This window comes from Python bivittatus, unplaced genomic scaffold (assembly GCF_059951505.1).
Source record: "Python bivittatus isolate LINGU-HERP-01145 unplaced genomic scaffold, Pbiv_v1 ctg000840_np1212, whole genome shotgun sequence".
NCBI classification, from domain to species: domain Eukaryota; kingdom Metazoa; phylum Chordata; class Lepidosauria; order Squamata; family Pythonidae; genus Python; species Python bivittatus.
The window spans coordinates 9,769,910-9,792,967 of record NW_028277113.1 but is presented as its reverse complement, the minus strand read 5'-3'; the positions used below and the strand labels follow the sequence as shown (position 1 = coordinate 9,792,967).

The following is a 23,058-nucleotide window of genomic DNA, read 5'->3' as shown; positions in this document are numbered from 1 at the left end:
GATATGAAGCGCTGGTAACACAGTAAACTACAGATCCCATAATGCAGCGCTTCAGCTGCCTTGCCGAACGCTTCCCGTGTTAATCAAGTCTAACTTATGATGCTGCAAGTTATTGCGTAGCTAGCCCTCACAATGCCGAAGAGAAAAGTTGATTCTGAAAACAGAGCCTTTAAAAACCGATGGGAGGCTGAGTATATGTTTACTGACATTGCCGGTAAACCCGTGTGTCTCATTTGTGGAGCTAATGTGGCTGTAATTAAAGAATTTAATCTAAGACGGCACTATGAGACAAAACATCAGGATAACCTGAAAGACCTGAATGCAGAGCAGAAGATACAGAAAGCAGAAGAGTTAAAGAAGAATCTGACACTTCAGCAGACGTTTTTTACCCGTGCAAAATCACAAAGTGAAGCTGCTGTGAAAGCAAGTTTTATCGTGGCAGAGGAGATCACCAAATCAGCCAGGCCATTTACCGAGGGAGAATTTCTGAAGAGCTGCATGATCAAGGTGTTTGACGTCTTATGTCCAGACAAAAAGCAGATGCTGGCAAATGTAAGCCTGAGTAGAAATACGATTGCTGATCGAGTTTGTGAGATGGCCACTGATTTAAGAACACAGTTGAGTGAAAGAAGCAAAGACTTTATTGCATACTCTCTTGCTGTGGATGAAAGTACTGACATGACTGATACTGCACAGCTGGCCATCTTCATCCGTGGAGTGGTCTCCAATTTGCGCGTTACAGAGGAAATAATGGACATTAAATCGATGCACGGGACAACGACTGGAAAAGACATTTTTGAAAATGTATGTCAAAGTATAACCGACATGAAACTGCCCCGGAACAAACTTATTGCACTTACAACTGATGGAGCACCATCTATGTGTGGTGAAAAAAGTGGACTAGTGGGAAGGATGCGAGTAAAGATGCAGGAGGAGAACTGTACTGGTGAGTTAACGGCATATCACTGCATCATACACCAGGAAGCACTATGTGGCAAAGTCCTGAAGATGGACAATGTAATGAGCACTGTAACACAAACCGTAAACTTTATCCGAGCTAAAGGTTTAAATCACCGGCAATTTCAGTCCTTTATGCGGGAGATAGATTCAGAGTTTGCTGACATTCCTTATCATACAGAGGTGCGTTGGCTAAGTCGGGGAAAAGTTCTCAACAGAGTTTTTGAGCTCAGCAACGAAATCTGTCAGTTCATGGACAGTAAAGGAAAAGACTCCACTAATTTTAGGGATGAAAAGTGGAAATGCGAGTTGGCATTTCTGGTTGACATAACAGCTCATCTCAACACCTTAAAGCTCCAGCTCCAGGGACGTGACCGCATGATCACTGACATGTATGACACAGTGAAGGCATTTCAAGTGAAGCTGCTTTTATGGGAGACACAAATGCACCAGTGCAACTTGCCCCACTTTCCCTGTTGCCAAGTAACGTTGAACCAAGTCGGCACAACGGTGTTCCCAAATACGCACTTTGCTGATAAACTGAACGCACTGCGCACTGAGTTCGCACGGCACTTTGGTGACTTTGAAGAACAAAAAAAGAATTTTGAGTTGCTTCGCAACCCATTTGCTGTCGATGTGGAAACCGCACCTGTGCAGATTCAGATGGAGCTAATTGAGCTGCAGTGTAATGGTACACTGAAGGCAAAGTACGACACTGCATGGCCCGCACGGTTTATTCACTCCATTCCCGCAGAAATGCCCCAGCTCCGTCTACATGCGGCTCAAACCTTGTGCATGTTTGGTAGCACATATCTGTGTGAGAAGCTCTTCTCAGTGATGAAGACTAACAAAACAGCACACAGGAGTCGTCTCACTGATGAGCACCTGCAGTCCATCCTGAGAATCTCCACAACACAGAACCTCACACCAAATATAAACGAACTTGTTGCCAAAAAAAGATGCCAGGCGTCCAGCTCTGATAAAATGACATAAGAGCAAAGACAACTGAATGATTTGATTTGTTATTGCTGAAAAGCACAAATTTTATTTATATTTCCAGGTTTTGTTATGCAGCATGTTCATATTTTGAATTTGTATAATTTTAACAGGATATATTTTTATGGAGAGCAAAATCTTTTGGGATATTTAAAATTTAAGTTTATTTTTTATATAAAATGACATAAGAGTAAAGAAATTTGAATGTTTGTTCTTTTAACGTTTACTTTATTTCTAACTTGTATAATTTAGACAGGATATATTTTGGAGAGCAAAATATCATAAGTTATTTAAGGTTTGAGTTGATTTATTCCGGAATAATATTCCTGTCTGTTTTTATTCATATTTATGTTAAAAAAAGTTAAGTTTTAAAAGTTTTAAAGTTTTAAAAGTTTAGTTTTAGTGTGTTCAATAAATGTTTATCCTGTTCGGCCCGCGACCTAAAGTGTGTTTTGGATTTTGGCCCCCTGTGCAATTGAGTTTGACACCCCTGGCCTAGATGTTAGAAATGTTTTATGGAGAAATGACAATGACACTGGGTTTAGCTAAAGAGAGGAAAACTGTGATGAAGTTGATTCTCATTTATAGAATCCACTAGGACCACCAAGTGTTTCTCTTAATTTGTGTGTAAAAAGAAGGGGGGAAACCCTGTGATGATCATGGCTTGAATAGTATGGATTGGATCCAGACTAAGTATATTTAGGATAGACTTATTCATTCCCAGGATTGTAACCATTAACCTAAAAAGTTTAAAAATCAGAAATTTAGCATCAATCATCAATTCCTACATACATGTATGTACTCTTTCATACTTACACATTGAGGCAAAACGTTAAAGAAAGTAAACTGTGTTCTAGTCATTCCTGTTTATCCCTCTGCATTTGGGAAGTCAGTAGGCGTGAAATTAGTAATAACCATTACGATTTTAAAAATCAGGAAAAATAACTGTATTGACAGTCAAGCTTTATTAACAGCTTTAACATTAAATAAATCCATCTCTTACGTTTTTAGAGCAAGTAATCCATAATTTCCCTGTAATAAATTCTAGTCTAATATGTAATAATATTTTGCAGAAAGTCTAATTTTTCTACTCTGATCATTTACCTATTTGGTGCAATCCATTGGCTTCTGGATGGACTTAAAGAAACCTTACAATGCAAAGTATTTATCTCTGTCTTCCTAGTCATAAACTGGATGGAAAAATATTGTGGGTGGAAAAAATGGTGAGACAGCAAGGGAGAATAGGGTTATATAACTGGAGGTTCCATATTCTTTTTGCAACAGCAGACTTTGGTCAAGACACCTAGGTTCCAATCTCAATGCATCCACATAGTTCACTAACTGTTGCTATGGGGAAATCTGGATAAGTCCCACCATGATGACATTCAGAAGCTATTAGAGACCTGACAATTCTCCAAGGGGATCAACAGTTTTGAGCCCTGTTGGATTGGGGGTTTTTTTTTGGTTTAGATGTTCTCTTCAGGACACTCATGATTTCTTTTTGTTTTGTTTTGTACATTTACATTTTTAATTCTAAACTGCCCAGAGTCATTGGGAGTCAGCCTAATTGTATGTATGTATGTATGTATGTATGTATGAATGAATGAATGAATGAATGAATGAATGAATGAATGAATGAATGAATGAATGAATGAATGAATGAATGATTGGATATTTGTCAGGATGCCATACTATATAACCCAGAACATCCAAGAAGATCAGATTTCAATCTTATGGGAATTCTCAGCAGACATACTAAAGCTATTGTGCTTTCTCTTTTATGAATTCTCTCCTGTGTATACATGTATATAAACATGAATAAAGTCAGTGTAAAAATGCAGCAATAAGCCAATTTGGTATTTTAGGTATACGTGACAACATTTCACATCTTTCTGTTGCTGTATTGTGTATATCCCAGAGCAACTGAGACTCTTTGATTTCCAATGTTCCTTCCTGGAGAAAGCTTGAAATACCCAATCCTTCCTGAATGTAGAGATTAAAGATAAATGTTGAATTTGGCCTAATGTTGATAAAAGTTAGAAAACTCTCATGGTAGGATGTTATTGAGATATGTGGGTATGCATTTAAGGCTAAAGGCACAGAAGCAACACACACATTCCTGATTGTCACTTTTTCACATTTGTGACATTTGTTCACCCTTTTTGTCCTGTTAATATCACCTCCCTTTATTTCTCCAGGCATTTCCACATCATTCAGCTGCCTACAGCAAGTTCATTAGGAAATGTCTTTTGACAGGAGTAGCAGTTCTTGACCGAGAGCTATGAAAGCTGTTAGATGATCAGCAGAAGGACAGCCTGTGTGGCAAAGGCTGAGATAATCACAGCCACCAAGCTTTACATAACATTATCCAAGACATTCTTAAAAAGATTATTAATACTTCATCACCTTCAGGGCTGTCTGACATTTTAATTTTGTGGGATTTGGAAACCATGCCTCACATACGCTCTCTCTCACTTTGCAGTTCTCATTCTGGGCAGTCTTCCCTGAATTTTCGTGTTAATCACCAATGAAGTGGATGATTGTTCTGAGCTTCTTTGGGTGTCATTTGCAGAGACAGTGATTTGTGATTTGGAGAAGTTTCATGAAGATCTAAATCAGTGTTCCTCAACCTCAGCCACTTTAAGGTGTGTGGACTTCAACTCCCAGAGTTCCCGAGCTAGCATGTTGGTTGAACTCTGCACACCTTAAAGTGGCTGAGGTTGAGAAACACTGATCTAAATCCTCAGGCTCAGTTTTCTTTTTTTCCCTTTGTCTTAGAAAACCCACTAACAAGACTTATTTTATTAATTATTTCAAAGACTGGGAGCTTCTTTGATAAAGCATTAGATGCTGTATTTTTTTTTTTTTAATCTTCCTGTGGGCTTATTTTTTGGGTAGGGAGGGGGTGAATAGCTATGACTTGGAATTATAGCATGAGTATCTGTGGGGGAAGATGTTCCATGACAGTATGATATCAGCTTCTTTTATATTTGTATCGCAACATGGCACACAAGTCCTTACAGAGCAGACCTTGTGTTGTTAGCCAAGTTTCTCTTGGAATTCCAAGTAGCCCTATGGTTTTATGAGTCCCATCCCTCTCCTTTCTCTCTCTTCTTTTAGCACACTTGCAACCAAAGAGGGTCAAACATCTGGCTGAAGAATATGGGGGCCTGCTATCTGGATAGAGAAGTCCTGCTGGAATCCTTTGTTTGAGGTCTTTTATAGTCTTGCCAATGTCTGGGCTAAATTGCCTTGCACAACACAGATTTACACACTGTCTCTTTAAGTGTTTATCTCTCCAGATGCATCCTCACTCTTTCTGGGCTCTTTTTATTAACCCCAGGAATTTGGAATATCAACTATCTGATCAGATGTGGCTATGCCTTTCGCACCTCCAGATATTATGGCTTCTTGAGCTCCCTTTCACTGATGTTGGCTTTAACTCTCTTGTAGCCTTCTTTTACATTTTGTCACAGTGTTGTGGTGTCCAACGCATGTTTTGTCATTTTGATGAAATCTCTGCTGCTGCAGATGTCCCTGAAGTGGGGCTCAATAGAAGCAAGCATCTCAAAAAGTGAAAGTAACTAAACATAAATCTTGTTTTAAAATCTATCTTGTTGATAATTGGACTTCTCTGTATGTAGGTTTAAATCACACTGAGGTTGAATCAGACGTGGCTCTTTCCTGCCAAATAAGCTTATTTAGGTAGCATTGATTAAATGTAGAGGTGGCAAGCCCATTTCTGGCCTCACAAGGACACCCCTGAGGAATGATCTGCACATAGGAATGAACCATAGGGCTTTACTTAAATCTAACATTTTCCAATGGATTATGTTGCTGCATTTCAACTGCAAATTGCGAGTTCATGCACGTGTGTGTGCAAACGGGTCCTGCATCTTCCTAATGCTACTGGAGAGTGCCATGGCAAATTATGCACAGCTAGAATTCAGCCACGCTTTCAAGTCCCAGGGATGGCAAGGAAAGAATTAAGCACATACTTAACCCTCTCCCCTTGAAATAAATAAGACTAATTAAAGGCTATTCCAAATATTTATCTCTCCTGAGATGGGTTTTTACTGGGGGAAGAAAGGCATTCTGGGATGCAGTCTAATGTGCTTATTCTTTATTTATTCCAAGTGCCTTTATGCCACTTCACTCAAGTAAAGCTAAGTGGCTTACAAAAGCCATGTAACAGTCATCAACCATACATGAACAAAATGCATATACAGTGGTACCTCTAGTTACGAATGCCCCTCTTTACGAATTTTTCAAAATACGACCAGCTCCGGCCCCAAAAATTTACCTCGACAAACTCTGCGAACTCTGCCTCTACTTACGAACCGGATCCGCGGCCATTTTCCCTGCTGCCACGCGGTTGCGGCTTCCTGTGGGCAAGACGTTCGGTGAGGCTTGTGGTGTGTTTTGTGGCGTTTGGAAGGTTTTTGTGGCATTTGGAAGGTTTTTGAGGTTTAAAATAAAATGCATATGTTTCAGAACTGTTTAGCCGTATTTACATTGAACCTTATGGGGGAAATTTACCTCGGGGTGCGACCAAATTCGGAGGGTGGATTAGCCGTATTTACATTGAACCTTATGGGGAAATTTGCCTCGTGGTGTGACCAAATTCGGAGGGCGGAACAGATTAACCGTATTTACATTGAACCTTATGGGAAACTTTACCTCGACTTGCAACCAACTCGAGTTGCAACCAGAGTCACGGAACGGATTAAGTTCGTAACTAGAGGCACCACTGTACATATAAAATATAAAAAACTGTTTTAAAAATTTCAGCCCAGTAATAATTATGGCTGAATAATTAGCTAAGGCATCAGTCAAAAATAACACATAGAAAGTGGGAAAGTATGCTGGAATTTGTTCTCATGATTTTCAAGTGATCCTTCCTTTCTACTGATTCCATTGGAAGGGACTTGATGGAGATCAGTGGGTAAGAATTAACAGTGTTTTTCTCGCTTGTGTCCTAAATGCTCATATGACATTTCTCCACCCACAATTTTCAGGCTTCTTATTTGTCCTCCCTATTATACTCTCGGCACATTTGTCCTCCCATTATACTCTCGGCACATTTTTTTCTAATTAATGTGTTTTCAGTTTTGTTGTACAGAATCCGCCCAAAGTTACATATTTTTAGATCCTCTTGATTTTCATGGGAATACTTTAAAAACCACACTCAAAGGCTCGCACAGTATTCAGTGGGATTTTTAAATGGCTTTTTTGGTTTGCAATTGCCCTTTGAGTCTGTAAGAAGACTAGCTGTCAATGTTGCAAAGGACAATAAAAGGGCTATCTTGCCTCCTGGGGATCTCCTCAGAAGGGTGGAAATGCTTCTACACCGTTTTGGAATGATAAGCAACATAATTCCAGAATCAGCTAGGGTCAGGTGGTGTCCAAATTGAAATAAATAAGAATAAATAAAAAATAAAACATTTACACTTAAAATGTTAGATTTTAAAGATCTACTATCATCATAGTAGATTATTTAGGTCTTATTTTTAAATACCCATTAAAGTAGTTAAATCTTATTTTTAAATACCTACTAAATATCTACTAACCTATATGCATAGCAAATTATTAACAGTTAATTACCGCACTCCATCCTCTTGTCATTGTAGGCTAAGGAAGAAAAAATAAATATATTGTTAGAATTGTGATGAGTCTTTGAAAAGAAATCATTCAAAGCCAAGAAAATCAACTTTGGAAACAGCAGTAATGGTGACTAACGGATGTATTTTGCTTACCTATCTGCCATGCCATTTGCAAAATGCAAAGAGAAAAAAATGGCAAAAAAAAAAATCCCCTTATACTGTCCAATTAGCTAACAAGCTCTTTTTAAAAACATGTTCCACATAAGCCTTAAACGGGATGTACTGATTGTTTTTAAGCTTATAAATTAAAACACATTAGACTGTTGGGTTAGCATTTAAGAAATAAGAACTGTTTGCAGTCCAGTTTAATCAATTCCACATGTGGGAAAGGATCGAGGAGGAGGAGGAGGAGAGGAGAAAGAAATAATTTATTTACCTAAGGCACAGTCAATACATTGAGTTCATCATTAGCACAGCAAGTGAGGAAATTGACCTATAGGATAATCTACAAATTACTGATCAAAAGAGCTGGTACCCACGCTGCAGACAGATTATGCAGCATTATTTACTTTGTGAATTAGCTCCTGGATTAAGAGTTTTCATACAATTATTTGCCAAATCTTCTAGGGTTACCACAACTAAGTGTTAACTATAGAGTTCCCATATCATGCTAACCTAGGCTTATTTTAAGCATGTATTACAAACTGCTACAACTGGGTTTCAAAAACACACAGAGCTAAGATAAAAAATCAAATAGACTTCAGGATCATTTAGCACAAAATATGAACATAGGTTTCTAGGACAATGACTGGAAAATTTGGAGACCAGTTACTGAGAAATAAGAGAATTTTAGAATTAGAAGTGCATGACTTGAGATTTGGATGGCATGTTTTTTTATGGTATAATAAAGTTTGTTAATGTAAATTAAAAAGCAATAAAATGTATATAAAACAGTTAAAGTTAATGTAGATTTTAAAAATCATTATGTTAGAAGTGCTGTATTGAGAGTATGGAATAGATACAAACCCAGGCTGTGCCCGAAAACGCCTTTGTGGATCTCAGGACAAGAAGCATTTTATAGAAAAGAAATAGCAGGCAAAGAGAAATGGTTAACATATTGAGAGTTGTTAGAACAAGAACATGGAGAATATAAGATGAAGTCAAAAGAGCAATTGACTGCAGAGGGATTTAGTTTCCAATCATTTCATATGTGCAGTTAAGAGAAAGATTTAAAGTAGACAGGGCATTTGGAATTGAACAACGTAAGACAGAATTTGAAACTGAATTATGTGCATATGATGAATATATAATTGCTAAAATGTATAAGCTTTCATTGAAATTTGAAATGGAAGAGGAACAAGTTAAAGAGTGTATAATAAAATGGGCTAAGAACTTTGGTTATAATATACAGATGGATCAATGGGAAAATATGTGGTTGAAAGAACTGAAGTTCACATTACAATTTAAAAGAAAATTTTATAAGATGATGTACCATTGGTATATGACACCAGAAAAACTTTCTAGAATGTATAAACTTATGTTGGAAATGTGGAAAACAAGAAGGGTCATTTTATCATGCCTAGTGGACTTGTAAAAAAGCCAGAAAATTTTGGGTTCCAATACACACAGTGATACAAAGAATTTTAAAGATTAATACTCAATTGAAACCAGAATTTTTCTTGTTGGGACTAATGGATAGACAACTAGAAAAGACCTATGGAAGATTGTTTTTGTACATGGTAACTGCAGTGATATTACTATATGCACAAAGATGGAAAAACTCTGAAATACCCATAGTGGAGGAATGGTTGGTGAAGATGACTGAATTTGCAAAGATGGGCTCAACTGACTTGCTTGATTAGGGAAAGGACAACAACTACATTTGTCAGTGATTGGAAACCCTTTATGGACTTTTTGCTGAAAGTGGAAAAAAATGAACTTGTGATTTATGGGTTTGATGATTAGAAAGGGTAGAATACGGAAAGAATGAAGCCATGATATAACTATATAGAGAGAGAGGATAAAATATAAATGCATTTATAACTGCTGTAAAGAAGATTGGAAGCCATTTCTTTATATTTCCTTTTTCTTTCCTTTTTCTTTCTTTTCTTTTTTCTTTCTTACTTATTCACTTATCACTTTTCTTATTTTTTTCTTTAAATTTGTATTGGTTTTACTCTGTAAAAATCTCTTCAATACAAATTAATTTTAAAAAAAGAAAAGTTGGAGACAAAAGCTGGAGATTGGTGTAACTGGGTTCTAGGCATAAGATCATTGTGGTTTTGTGTTCAGTGGTAACAATTAAAGAAAAGATAGTTGACAAAATGAAGTGTGTAACACATTCATTGCCTACTGTGAAGCATAGTTATGTCACTGAATTTCAGAGCATTCCTCTTTTCATTTTTTCGTCTTTTCCCCCAGGTCTCAGCATCATGAAAAACCATTAAATGCTCCAAACCATAAATCACTTCCTGGTGATAGCACTGGTTCAATATGTCAGAAAGTTCTCAGAATGCTATTTGCTATTCCCAGAAAGAATTGAAGAGCCATCATGCACTTTAAATGAATGAATTGACATGTGTGGAACTGCAAGTTTCATACAGACTCCTTAAAGTCAACAGTGATAAGAAGGACTTGCAGGTTAGGAATATCTGTACATTCCTTTCCTATCTGGCAAATAGAAAGTTCTTCCTCCCTTACACCTGAGGACTTTGGAAGATACTTCTTATCTAAAATTGAAATGATCCTTCTAGGCTTCAATTTCTATGCAAGTCACTAATATTGTCTTTGTTATTTCTAGTCATTCTTCATCTAGTTATTTATTTTTCCACTTAAGGAAGCATGAGTAGCTAAAATAGTTTCAGAAGCTCCTTAAACAATGTGTCTTTCAGCATCTTTTCCTTCTCTTCCTTATGTATCTCTTCTTCCTTCTTTTCTGTAATTCTTAACTAGATTGATTAATTTTTCTCCTACAGTAGCTGTTCTCCCAGACACTGAAAGTCTTCCTCTTTTTCAAAAAACTTCATGGGATGTATTAGTTTGTTCTAATTTCATCCAATGTCTGCTCACTTTCACTAACACATTTAAATCAGGGTTCTGTGTAGTTCATTTGACAGAGATGACACTCACTTCGGTTATTAATGATTTGCTGGTGGCCAAGTCTAACCATCTTTCTTCGGCATAGCTGGTCTTGTCTCTGGCATGATGCCCTTCATTATCAAATTCTGCTTTCTTCCTTGAGTTCTTGAAGTGTTGCTGATAACATTTTTCATTGGTTTCAGTCTTACCTCTTCTATCATACATTTTCAGTTATGTGGAAGTGTTTCTGTTCTCAACCCTTCTTGTTATCTGTGGGCATTCCCCAGGGCTGGCTCTTATTTCTTCCTATTCATTCTTACCTACTTCTATTCATTCTGTATACTTTTGTCTTTGGGTTCTTTTTGTTTTCAGTTTAACTATCATATTTATCTTGACAGCATCTGGATATATTATTCTGCTCCTGTCTTGGATGCTGCAGTGTGAACTTCCCACTCTGTCTTGTTAGGGTTTCCAGCTGGATATGTTCCCCTTAAATTAAATATGGATGAGACTGAACTCATTGTTTCCCATCCCGATCATCCTTCCTCTTTTCTGTCATTTCTTGTAGTTTTCAGGCCCCTTTCTAACTGATTTCTCATGTAGGGTGAGATCTGGAAGTTCTTGATAAGAAATGTCCTTTAAAGCCTTTCTTCAATAATATAATAAGCATTTTTAACTACTAATTGCTATTTGATCATTTCTTACTGTTGGGATGGCTAAGCAGTTAGTTCATGCTCTATCGGTGTCCCACCTGGATTATTGTAGTAGCATTCCTGAGATTGCTGTTCATCCTTTGGCTTGGGTTCAGAATTGCACTGTTTGTGTGATTTTGGATTTCTTCCAATTCATCCTTTCATCATCTTTTTGCAAACCTTTACATTGGCTCAGCAGTGTCTGCAGTAGAGGAGCGGGGAGGGGGGAGTCAAACTGGCAAAGACAGGATAGCTGCACTGTGATGCAAGTCCTGCCCTTTTCTACATGAATAGTGACATCACACACACAGCCCCACAAGGGAGAGCTTGCAGCACAGTGCCACAATGCTGCTTTCGTCATTTTGACCAAAGTAGCAGATTCCTGCACAGTCCACTGCATTAGCTGGGTTGTGAGAACATGGGAGAAAGGGACAGGAACTTTCCAGATACGTGTACCCAGTTGCCTACTTACAGTGATGTTTTACAATGGCCTTAATTTTTTACAGTGTTTCATTGGTTTCACTCCCTTTTTTCACTTCTGGGCTTACTTCTATCCTAGGGAGGAGAACAGGAAGAAAGAAAAATAACTCTGGGCTTTCTGGATTCCAGCACTTTTCTCAAGCTATCTTTGCTGACCTCTGATCTGTTCTCTGAAAACCATAGTCTGTTCTACCAGCCAGTTTGCTCAACAGATCCCTGTCTTGGCTTTGCTTGCTCCTGCTTGGTCTCCAATGGCAGATTATGTCTCCTTGATATACAGTACCTAATATCCCCAGTCCATGCCATACAAAAACTACTCTAGGAACGCCCAGCAACCTCCTCCTCCATTTCTTAAGACTTCTCCCTTTTACATCTTTATAGCTAGAAGACAGTGTTTTAATTAGGCATGAAATGTCCCCGTATCTCCATGACAGTGAGCCTGATTTTGATGCATAGGAAAAATAGTCTTTAGCTTTGAAACCATGGCGTCATCCCAAGTCCATCAGGACAACCCACCCTGCCACATGGGTCTCTGGCAGCTTGAAACTGCTAGTGCTGACTTTTTGAGCACTACTCACAAGAACACCTGGTGATTTGAATAGTGTGATCCCACTTCATGTCTCTATGCATTCAGTTCAATCATGCAAACAGGGTCAATATTTTTCTATGAAGTAGGATGGCTACTTCAAGTTTCAAAGCCTTCTCCTACCTAGCCTTATTCTCTGGAACTGACGTCTCCTGGAATTATGGCTGGAACCTCATCTTCTGAAGTTAAAAAAAATGTACTTAAAGGGCTCCTTTATGCAGGATCTTCAGGAGGTTTGCTAAATATTCCTGCTGAAAATATGATAGTGCTCTGGTTAGGTGATGGCTGTAATATTTGATTGTTGTATAAGTCATTTGTTTTTATTGTATTGTGACAATTAGGAGTTATCCAGGGCTGTATTGTGATTTGTATTGTATTCTGCTTGGGTATAAGCGCATATTAAATAAAAGTACTACCATTATTACTGGGGTTCCTCTGAACTTTAAATTGGCTGTTGTACTTAGGCATTTAGGAAGCCAATTACACATACCTATTCACCCAGCTCATCACATGTTTTTCTTTTGGCCTAGTATCATGTCCTAAAACCTGATAACGCCATCAGCATTCCTGTATGTACTGTAGAACTATTTCTCATTCTGATAAAAGAAATAATGATTACCAGAACAATGAACAGATGTAGACCTTTACAGAAGAGGCAAGTGACTTCACCTCTGTATTAAAAAAAAAGAAAGTGCAAGGAAATGCTAAAGATTTTTGCTGCATTTGATTGTATATAGATTCTAATTTGAAAATAGAGTACTCACTGGAATTCAGGTGTTGCTACCTACTAATAAATACTCTTAATCAGAGATTCTGGATTCTTGTTTGGACTCTGTTTCCAGCCTAAAACATAAGGAGGGAAGTCTGATGTTAATTCCAGTAATTTGTTACTCCCACTACAAGGGAGGCAGCCTTGCTTGAGTTTTAAATTCAGACTGGGATGACTGATCCTATTGCTACACCATTGACTGCTGAGTAGATCACCAATGCCTTACTTCTGTATAAGGACCAAGCAGACCGGCAGCAGAACAAGGAAGATACAACTGACTCATGCAGTCACCCAGATGACATAACAGATGGGATAATTCTAACACAATTTCTGACTATTCTACTTTGATCTCCTAGCTCCTTGCCTGATAAATACAATGGAAGTCCAGAAACATATATTTTTTAGTCATCATAGATCCCTGATATGGGCTGAGTTTTCAATGGATAGCTCTTGGTAGCATTTATTCACAAATTACAATTCTAGAGAATAATGACCCTGTTCTAGACAATTATGCCAGTTTTATGACTGAATTGAAATCTGCCATTGATGATTCTGCCAGAAGAACAACAGCTAATCATGAAATTCACAGATTGCACCAGAGTAAATTCAGGCATCCATAGTTGACTTCCATCTCTTTGTCTGGGATGTGGCTCAGAAAGAATTGGCTTTAGCTGACCAATTTAAAGAGGACTGCAAGATTAGATGTTTTGATAATCACCCATATACTCTGAATGAATTAATCCAACACTGCATACTTAGAGATGGAAGGTTAGAAGATGTCTGATGGAGAAGCATTATGGTATACTCTCTCTCTTCTGACTTAGTTGCAAGAAAGGTAAAAGGTGAAATTGCCCCTACTAGAAGAAAGGGTAGAAGAAGAGAAATTCTAGGCTTGTTTGGAAATGGGGGAAGGAGAGGAGGAGATTTGAAGGGGGAAATAGTGTGAGTATTATTTCTCATATTGAAAAAAAGGAATAACCAATATCAAAACAATCAACAAGTGCCTCTTCTGCTCTGCACTGAAAAAGTGCAAGGAAATGATCAAGAGTTTTGCTACCTTAAATTGCCTATATGTAGGTTTCTTATTTGAAAACACAGTACTCACTGGATTCCTTATGTTGTAACCTTAATCTTCCTTCAAACACACTTTAAAATCAGTGCTCTTAGATTCTTGTTCTTTGGATTAATTTTTTCTAGACTAGCCTGGAAAGAGGGAAATATGACACAAACAGGGAATGCTTACTTCTTGGATAACTTTCTCATAATGTCATTTTCATAGGGCAGACACAATGTATACATAATAATCCAGTGCCTTTCCAGTCTGTGATTGCTATCAGTCTAGAGGATAGTCAATTACCATGTCCCAAAGCTTACTACAACTGGATGTGAGCCTTAATATTATCACAGGTACGGCCTTTCTTCCAGAGACCAGGAGAGAGGAACATCATCAAGTCACTTTCTTGTAGGGATATGCTAACATAAGTTCTCTTTCAGGATTTAATGAAATCTTGGGCCCAACTTCGTTCCCTTCAGTGCTTATCACCTTTCAAAAAGCAATAGCTTTTGAAGGACCCATTTCCAAATGTCCCTTCTCCCTTGCCTGAGATGGTCCTTCCTCTGATGGACATCTCAAGCTCTGAAACAATGGAAGCTCTGTTGAGCATATTCTATTCCAACGAGAACCACTACCAATGCCAACCTTTGGACTGGGATGCCCATTCTCTGGGTTGCATGTTTCAAGTTCACTAGCACCATTTAGCATAATGCTATCTGCTAAAGGCAGCATCAGTTTCATGGAGCTTAAGGCCATCCACCTAGCTATCCTCTTATTATTCAAGTCTCTTTACTGTGCTATTTCAGTTCTTTCTGTTTGGCTATTCCATCACAGTCTATAATGGGTAAAAGGAACAACCTTGAGAAACATTAGGAAGAGCTGCAACCAAGACAACAGTCAGATAAAAGAAATTTGAGTTCAGGCCAGATCTGTAACTTAAGAGAGCATCTCAGATAAGACTCTCCCTAGTTCTCAAGAAGATAGTGGTGGTGGTGGGCACATTCAGATTGCAAGATTCTGTTACTTGCATAACTTTGGTTTCCTAGTCTGGTCTACCTTGGAGGGCTGATACAGCCAAAATAGGATGGAAGGAAAGGTCAAGCCCAATTTATATGACGAGGAAGCCTCCAGTATACTTGTCTGGGCAAGGTCACAGTTTCTTTTTAACATAGCACATTCTGGGCCACTTCATCTCTGCGAGAATTAAGTTTCAGTCCTCAGAACCTCAGCAGTATCACTTCCTGCTTCACTATTTCAAGGAAGGCATGAAAGAGCTGTTAACAAGGGACTTGGAGAAGAGATTACAGAATCCAAAGGTTAAAGCAAGCATGAGAAAGAAACTCAAAATAGCCCCACCTTGATTTTCTTTGGTAATAGATGGGACAGAGAGAAACTTGGACAAGCTTTCAAGCTTCTGTTATCTCACCTTGAAACAAAAAAGGTAGCATTCCTGAAATCCCCATGGTGTCTGTTTCTTGACTTGGCCAGTCTTGAAGGGCTAACACAGTACACCTCTTTGCATAATTTGCCAATTAAAAACTGAGTCGGTTCATCTCTCAATTATTCACAGGAGTGACAGTCTCAGACATGGCATTTCCTCCATTCTCTATGATATCCCAAACATGACTGTCATTAAATCTGCCATGGCCTCTGCTGCCTGACCTAGACTTTTGAAGAGGGCATCCATCTTCATTCAACCTCTGGCTAGCATCTTATCCATTATCTACTGTTCACATCAGTCACCTGGTGGTCATTCTGTCACTGGTGCTGGAAGACCATCAAAGTTTGGCATTTCTCCAGGCAGAATTTAGGCCAGGTTTTGGGGCCAATACATTAAAGTAAAATAGAGGCATCCACAGGAGGAATGGGGGTGAGTGGGACAACAAAAGCAGTGTTGTGCTGTAAATTCTGCCCATTTTGTAGATGTGTTGTATTGCTACACTCACATATGAAAGGGATGGAACTTGTGTCATGATGTTGTGATACCGCTTTCGTCATATTGATGAAAGTATCAGATCCTATGGTTGCCTCTGAATAACATGTTTCCAACATGCCTTCACTTCTGCCAGTGGTTAAGGTTCATCCCCATGTGAGACAATTTCTATTGGGGTCTTCTCTCCTGAAGCCTTCCACTATCCATATGTTTTTATCCTGGTTTTTAAAATGCTGGTGACTTCTCCATTAACAAGATGTGAGAGGTGCAGGAAGAAAGTGTTCAAAGAGATTCTTCCTTAATTAATGCAGTATAACTCTGGCTGGGAATTTACTTCTACAGTTTTCAAGTCTCATGTAGCTGGCAAACCAAGAAAGCAATACAGTAATAACACAGATTTCAGGAAGTTTATCCTCAATTGTAATACTAGTTGAGGATAAAAATAGAATCTTGAATATTTTCTAAATATGCTCAGGAGCACTATGTGTGACCCAGAAGCATTGTTGGTAATACAGATTATGGCCAAGGCTGATGTTTTGCTTTACAGAATGACACTTCCAATGTATGCATTTTTATGAATAGAATCTAAACTAGTGGAGCTAAGGATCCTGATGAGTGCTTATGGAGATATCCAAAAGCATACTGGTGCACAAGGGCTGATTCCTGCCTTAGAGGAAAACTGATATATAATAATTTTCACAATTTTAGCATTCCATTCCTAATCTGCACTTGTTCTGTGAAGGGTGCTCTGATAGTTTGAGTCAAGGAGCAGAAAAATTGTTTGAGTTGAGGAGCACAATAATGGCTCAGGTACAGTAGTAATTGTCTAGACCAGTGTTTCTCAACCTTAGCAACTTTAAGATGTGTGGACTTCAACTTCCAGGATTCCCCAGTCAGCATGGCTGGCTGGGGAATCCTGGGAGTTGAAATCCACACATCTTAAAGTTGCCAAGGTTGAGAAACACTGGTCTAGAAGAACTGAGGGGATGAAGGGCTGTAGTGAGTCCCTCCAAGCAAAATTCTTATACAAAACTCACTGTTTTAGCAATTATCAAGAAACCATATTCCCTGAGATTAAGGTAACCTTAGATAAAACAAAAGAGCTTCATCTAGATGGCATTGTAATCAATATAATCATAACATTACTAAAATAGTGAGTTTTGTATAAGAATAAAACTGATATTGATTTTTTTTAGTGTCTTTGTCAGTGTTGACTCCTGGCCTGGATAGGTCCCTGCAGTTTTCTTGGCAAGATTTCGGAAGTGGTTTGCCATTGTCTGCTTCCTAGGGCTAAGAGAGAGTGACTGGCCCAAGGTCACCCATCTGGCTTTGTGCCTAAGGTGGGACTGGAACTCACAGTCTCTCAGTTTATAGCCTGATGCCTTAACCACTACATCAAACTGGCTCTTGATATAGAAATTAAGATGTAGCATATCACTACACTTTAAATTCATTGACTGTCACTGCCTTAAGCTCTAGGTGAGATGAATCAATGAATTTTCACAGAACATTGATAAAAAGCAAAAACAATGTTTCCCTCATTTTGACCTTCAGACATTACCTCCAAACTTGAGCCTTGTGCATTAAGGATGGTGTCATATGCTTCTGTTTTCTCCTTATGGCTGGGAATGTTACAAAAATAAACACCTTTTCCAACAACAGTTAGCAAAATCTGATGTAAGAGTAATGTTCAGATATGGAATTTCATAGTGACATTATTACAGAGGTAGGACATTAGTCTTCAAGAATACCATGGACAGTCAAGAAAACAAATGAATCATAGAACAAATCAATCCAGAGTTCTCACTTGAGATACAAATAACCAGGCTTAAATGATCATATTTTAGACATATAATGAGAAGACCTTGCTCTCTTAAGAAGTCTATAAAGCTGGGAATGATAGAAGGAAAGAGAAGGACAACTTCAAGAGAAGGTGGATCGACTCAATTACAGCGGCAATGAGTGCACCATTAGGAGATCTGAAGGGCCAGGTCAGGGAGAGATCAATCTAGAGAAAGTCTATCTATGTGGCCATTAACAGTCAACACTGACTTGATGATACATAATCCATCCATCCATCAGTGAGGACATGAGTAATTTTTGTAAATGATAGAGAAGTTTATTCAATTTTATAGATATCTGAATGTTGTTGTGGTTGGAAAGTATTAAGCATTGGATCTCTTGTTGACAAATTTTGGTACATAGCTGGCAGCGTGCATAGAGATGCTTTAATTTCTAGTAACAAATTGTGAATAAAATGGCAACACCCTTTTACTTTCAAATTGTATGCCAAAATCCATCCTTTTCCTGCCTAGTCCATTATCCACTCCTTTTCTCTCCTGTTGAGTGGCACCTTAAGACTATTGTTCTATTCCTATTGTTCTGTTCTTCTGTTTTTAAAATTAGGTAATAATACTGAGGAGAAAATAGGCAGGAGAAAACTTAATTTCATTATTATCTCCTTTAATTAGAAAATGTATAACATTTTCAGGAGGCACCTTGAGATGAGATAGACGAAGGCATGAATGAATGTCTGAACTGGGTTTAGCAGGGAGCAACTTGGGTTCTGATTCAGAAAGCAAAATATTTTAGGCAGACATGGAGTAGCTGCCCTGCAAGTTCCATAGCAACATAGCCTGTCACATTCCAGATGTGCTAGAAACACCTACTTACTTGCTTGGAATTCTGGGAATTCCAACATATTTAGATGCTACCAAGTGGAAGAAAATCCTACCACTACCTTTGGGTGTTTAATCTCTCTTTGGAAAGCTTCTCTCTGGGAATCAAAATCTAAAAAGTAATTAATTTCCTAAATCTGTGACATGAACTGAAAAAATGCATAAAAGGCAAATCTATTAAAAATGGTGTTGAAAATACTACAGTAATATATTATGCATTTGCACTCACAAGCACACATATAATGTTAGACTGTAAAATTTTCCAGATGCCCATGGCTTCTTTTATGTGCTAATGGTTGGGGGATGCAGAGGAGTGTGCAAGCAGATTTATTTACTATGTGTTTTCACATGTAATCATGGTTAGAAAGAAGGGAAAATGTATCATTATTATTTTGATGAGGTTATTTTTTTTTCTCTTTTCAACTATACACACAGGAGTAATTGCAATGAAGACAATGGAACGTCAGTTATGAGAGCATGTGCAAGTTTCTTTCTGATTCCTCCAAAGTCATTATGTATATCACTAATTGGTTTGGAAAGTGATGTGCCTCTGTAGACTGATTTTGCACACTGAAGACTACCTCCTGCCCATATCAATGATCTGCTGTAATAGCATAAACTGAATCTAATTATGAAAGTACAAAACACCCAATTGTCCAGCTATTATACTGTATATATGTTTCACTGACATTTGATTGTGCATTTACAACAATATGGATATTCCATCAAATGCTTGGATATAGCTCTATAAAGACCTACTCTTTGTAGGCTTAGACTTAATCTTCAGAAGAAATGCAGGTCTATCGACCAATTGTTTTGACTAACAGAGTATACACAGCTGTCCTTTTTGATCAAAAGATAGTACCAAGACATTGGCATCTGGAATCTCATCTACCTAATTGTGAATCACTTTCTGTCTTAAATTCCAAAAGGACATCTCATTTAGAAGATAATTTAGTAAATACTAACGTGAAAGAAGAAAAATGCTACACTGAGATAAGTGTGGACAGTGCAATATGTGTCTTTGATGTTAAAACTGAAAGTATGTCATACATCCAGCTGCTAAATGAAAATATCAGCTAAGAAAATATATATCTGCTAGGCAGAAGGAATAATTTACATTTCGGTATTCCAGTGGTTTTGTTCTACATGTTGGGCAGATCTCAAAACAGTTAATTTGGTTGTTGGGGCGTGGCAGTAGAGTACAGATTCTGGTTGAAAATTCTCCCTTAACACAATACTTGTCCCTATTGAACAAATAAAGTTTTGTTATAAAAAAAGTAGCTAGCAAGTCATATGGGCCAGAGTTAAGTACTATTCAGTAGATGGTATATAGCATATAATATATACACTGAGAAACCTACAATATTGAGTTTTTATCTCTGATATTGCAGTGTTTCAAGTCCCAGGGCCAAAGTCAGGTGTGTGTGTGTGTGTGGGGGGGGGGGTTGAAAGCCCTGGTGCATAGTTCACTCAGCTGTAACTGTAACAATCTCAGATTGTTGCTAAATGTGACAACAACCCACTGAATTTTGTGAAAGTTTTATAAATCTGTGCCCAGAATAAGCAGTGGCATGGGCTAGGTTCACTGACACGAGAGGCTGCAATGTAGCTGGAAAAAAAAACAGGTCAGGAAAAGAGGGTGAATATAGAACATATCCCTCTGTTTATCATTGGTCTACCTGTCACATTATTGTCAAAGCGGACTAGCAGTAGTTTTCCAGGGTTGAAAGCAGAAGTTTTCCCTGCCTTATTTGGAGACGCTGAAGACCTTCACTGAGTGAAGCACCCACCCACCAGTCCATAGCAAACCGCATTCCTTGGCTGTCATATTGGGAGGGAATTAATTATTGCTCTGATCCACCGGGGCTCTTTTGACTTAGATCTTGTTGAGATGGTGCTGACGAAAACATTCAAATTAAGATTGCAGCCTGGCGATGGGCGTGATGATGAGGGGTGTAAATGCATATCTGTGCAGACAGTGCTTGTGAATAGATGTGTGGTATACACAACTATATGCATAATCCACAAGCTGGCCAAGCTTGGGATGGTTGTCTAAAAGATTGTTGTTTGACTCAGTGTACAAGACGGGACTGCCACAAACAGCTACTAGGCTCTTTCAAAAATATTACTGTATACAGTGCAAAGCAGTAATATAGTGCACAGCACTTTACTGCAGTGGCGACTGCAGAAGGGGGGGGGGTTAAAACAGGCAAGATGGCAATTGCAGCACTGCAGTTGAAGGCCTGCTTCTTTGTGTGTGACACTGAGATTGTCAGTTGCTTGCAGCAAAGGCCGAAAGCAGGGCCCATCCAAACAGGCAAGAGGGCAGTTGTGGTACTGCAATCAAAGCCCTGCTTTTTGTGCACGGCTTTGATTGCAGTACCACAACTGCCCTCTTGACTGTTTGGATGGGCCCTGCTTTCGGCCTTTGCTGCAAGCAACTGACAATCTAGAATTAGATTTTGTGTGTGTGTGTGTGTACGTGCGTGCATATCTTCGAGTCAGTGTTGGCTCCTGGCAACTGCCTGGACTAGTCCCTGCAGTTTTCTTGGCAAGATTTCAGAAGTGGTTTCCTTCCTAGGGCTGAGAGAGAGTGACGGGCCCAAGGTCACCCAGATGGTTTCATGCCTAAGGCAAGACTAGAACTCAGTCTACCCATTTCTTGCCTGGTACTTAACCTCTACACCAAACTGGCTCTTGAATTCAATATAGGGGAAGGAATAAAAGAAGCGGGAAGCAACAGCAGGTAGGGTAAACAGGGATGATAGGCTACTCCCCTGGCCTCCTTTTTTTCTCTTGCCCTTGAAAATATGTCTAATTGTTTTCAGCTGAAAATAAAAGAGCAGAAAGTAAGAGTCAGAATCCCTTCAGGACCATCTGATGGCTTTTTGGGGATAGCCCTTCCCAACAGTGACACTGTCACCCTATAGAATGTCCTTCTTTATTTGAATGATTGATTTATTTGATTTCTATAGCCGCCCAGCTCAACAAGGGACTTCGTGAGGCACCTGCAGTTACATTGCTTTTGCACCCATTTAAGGTTTTGGGTTCATTTTATTCTTCTTCCCTTCAGTGTTTACACTGAATGTTAGTTTCGTACTGTTTTAATCTATTGCTTGTATCCTGTACTTTTAACTGTGGATGGTAAACCAGTTTGAGATTCGTAGTAATTAGAAGCATATAACAAGTTTCGTAAATACATAGTTAATTAATAATTTATTTATTTATTTATTAATAAATAAAGTGCAGTTCCCCTAATCCCTTTCTTTTGGCCATGCTGGCTCGGTCTGATGAAAGTTGGCATCCAAAATGTTAGGATACCAGATTGCCAAGCTCCCATTATTTGGACATAGTTACCAGTTTGCTTCCCTATTTACAAAAATGTGTTTGTGACTTTTTTGGAATGACTCTGCCTAAATGCACACAGATGCTGTGAAAAGCCCAAGCCAAAACAGAAATGCCTGCCTTCTTGTGCTCCTTTTCTTGGCTAAAAGCCAATGTGATTAGAACAACAGAAATCCCTTAGGATAAAATAATGGGAACAGCCACTGGAATTTTCTCAATGCGCAGAACATTTCCACTCTTTGATGTTACAGTTTTCCCAGCACTTCCTGCATCCTTTCCAAGAGTCTGATTACTTCAATCCTGTCTTTTGGGGCTGATCATCCCACTTCACTGGTCTGAAATCTGAACAAGCCAGGCTGATTCGTTTGTTACTGATAATCCTGCACGCTGGCTTGGTCATGTTGTAGCAGTTAATTTGTTGTACAAATATGCAAGGAAATAACTCAAGTTGTAAGCATACATAGGGAAGTTCAGAAAGGACATGCTAATGCTCTTTAACGAGTTAGGGAAATCTGTCATAGTTAAAATATATGACTCTTAAGCAGGATTGCTAAAGAAGGTTGCTGGGAATTCCTCTGTCCTAGTTAAAAATCCCTATGGCAGCAGGGTGGGGACCTCTGTCCTTTAGAGGACGCACTGCCCCCACAGCCAACAGTAAGGGATGCTCTGAATTATAATTCCATCTCCTGAATGATCAGCTATATAAGCTGAAGTACTATGGGGATATGCTAAGTATAGCATTGTAACGTATACTGTATGTATATATTACCTTAAAAAGTGTAGCCAATCTAATAAGATTTATTGGTGGTGCTAAAAACAATATAAAACATCAGTAAGATCAATTCTAATGTACCAGTAAATATGGTACATTTCAATGTACACTA

At 38.5% G+C, this 23,058-nt stretch overlaps 1 protein-coding gene across 1 annotated transcript in view; it reads left to right on the top strand.

Moving 5' to 3' along the window:
* Window positions 1-23,058, top strand: part of PIGN (phosphatidylinositol glycan anchor biosynthesis class N) — a 177,400-nt gene that overhangs the window by 83,201 nt on the left and 71,141 nt on the right. The window lies entirely within an intron of this gene.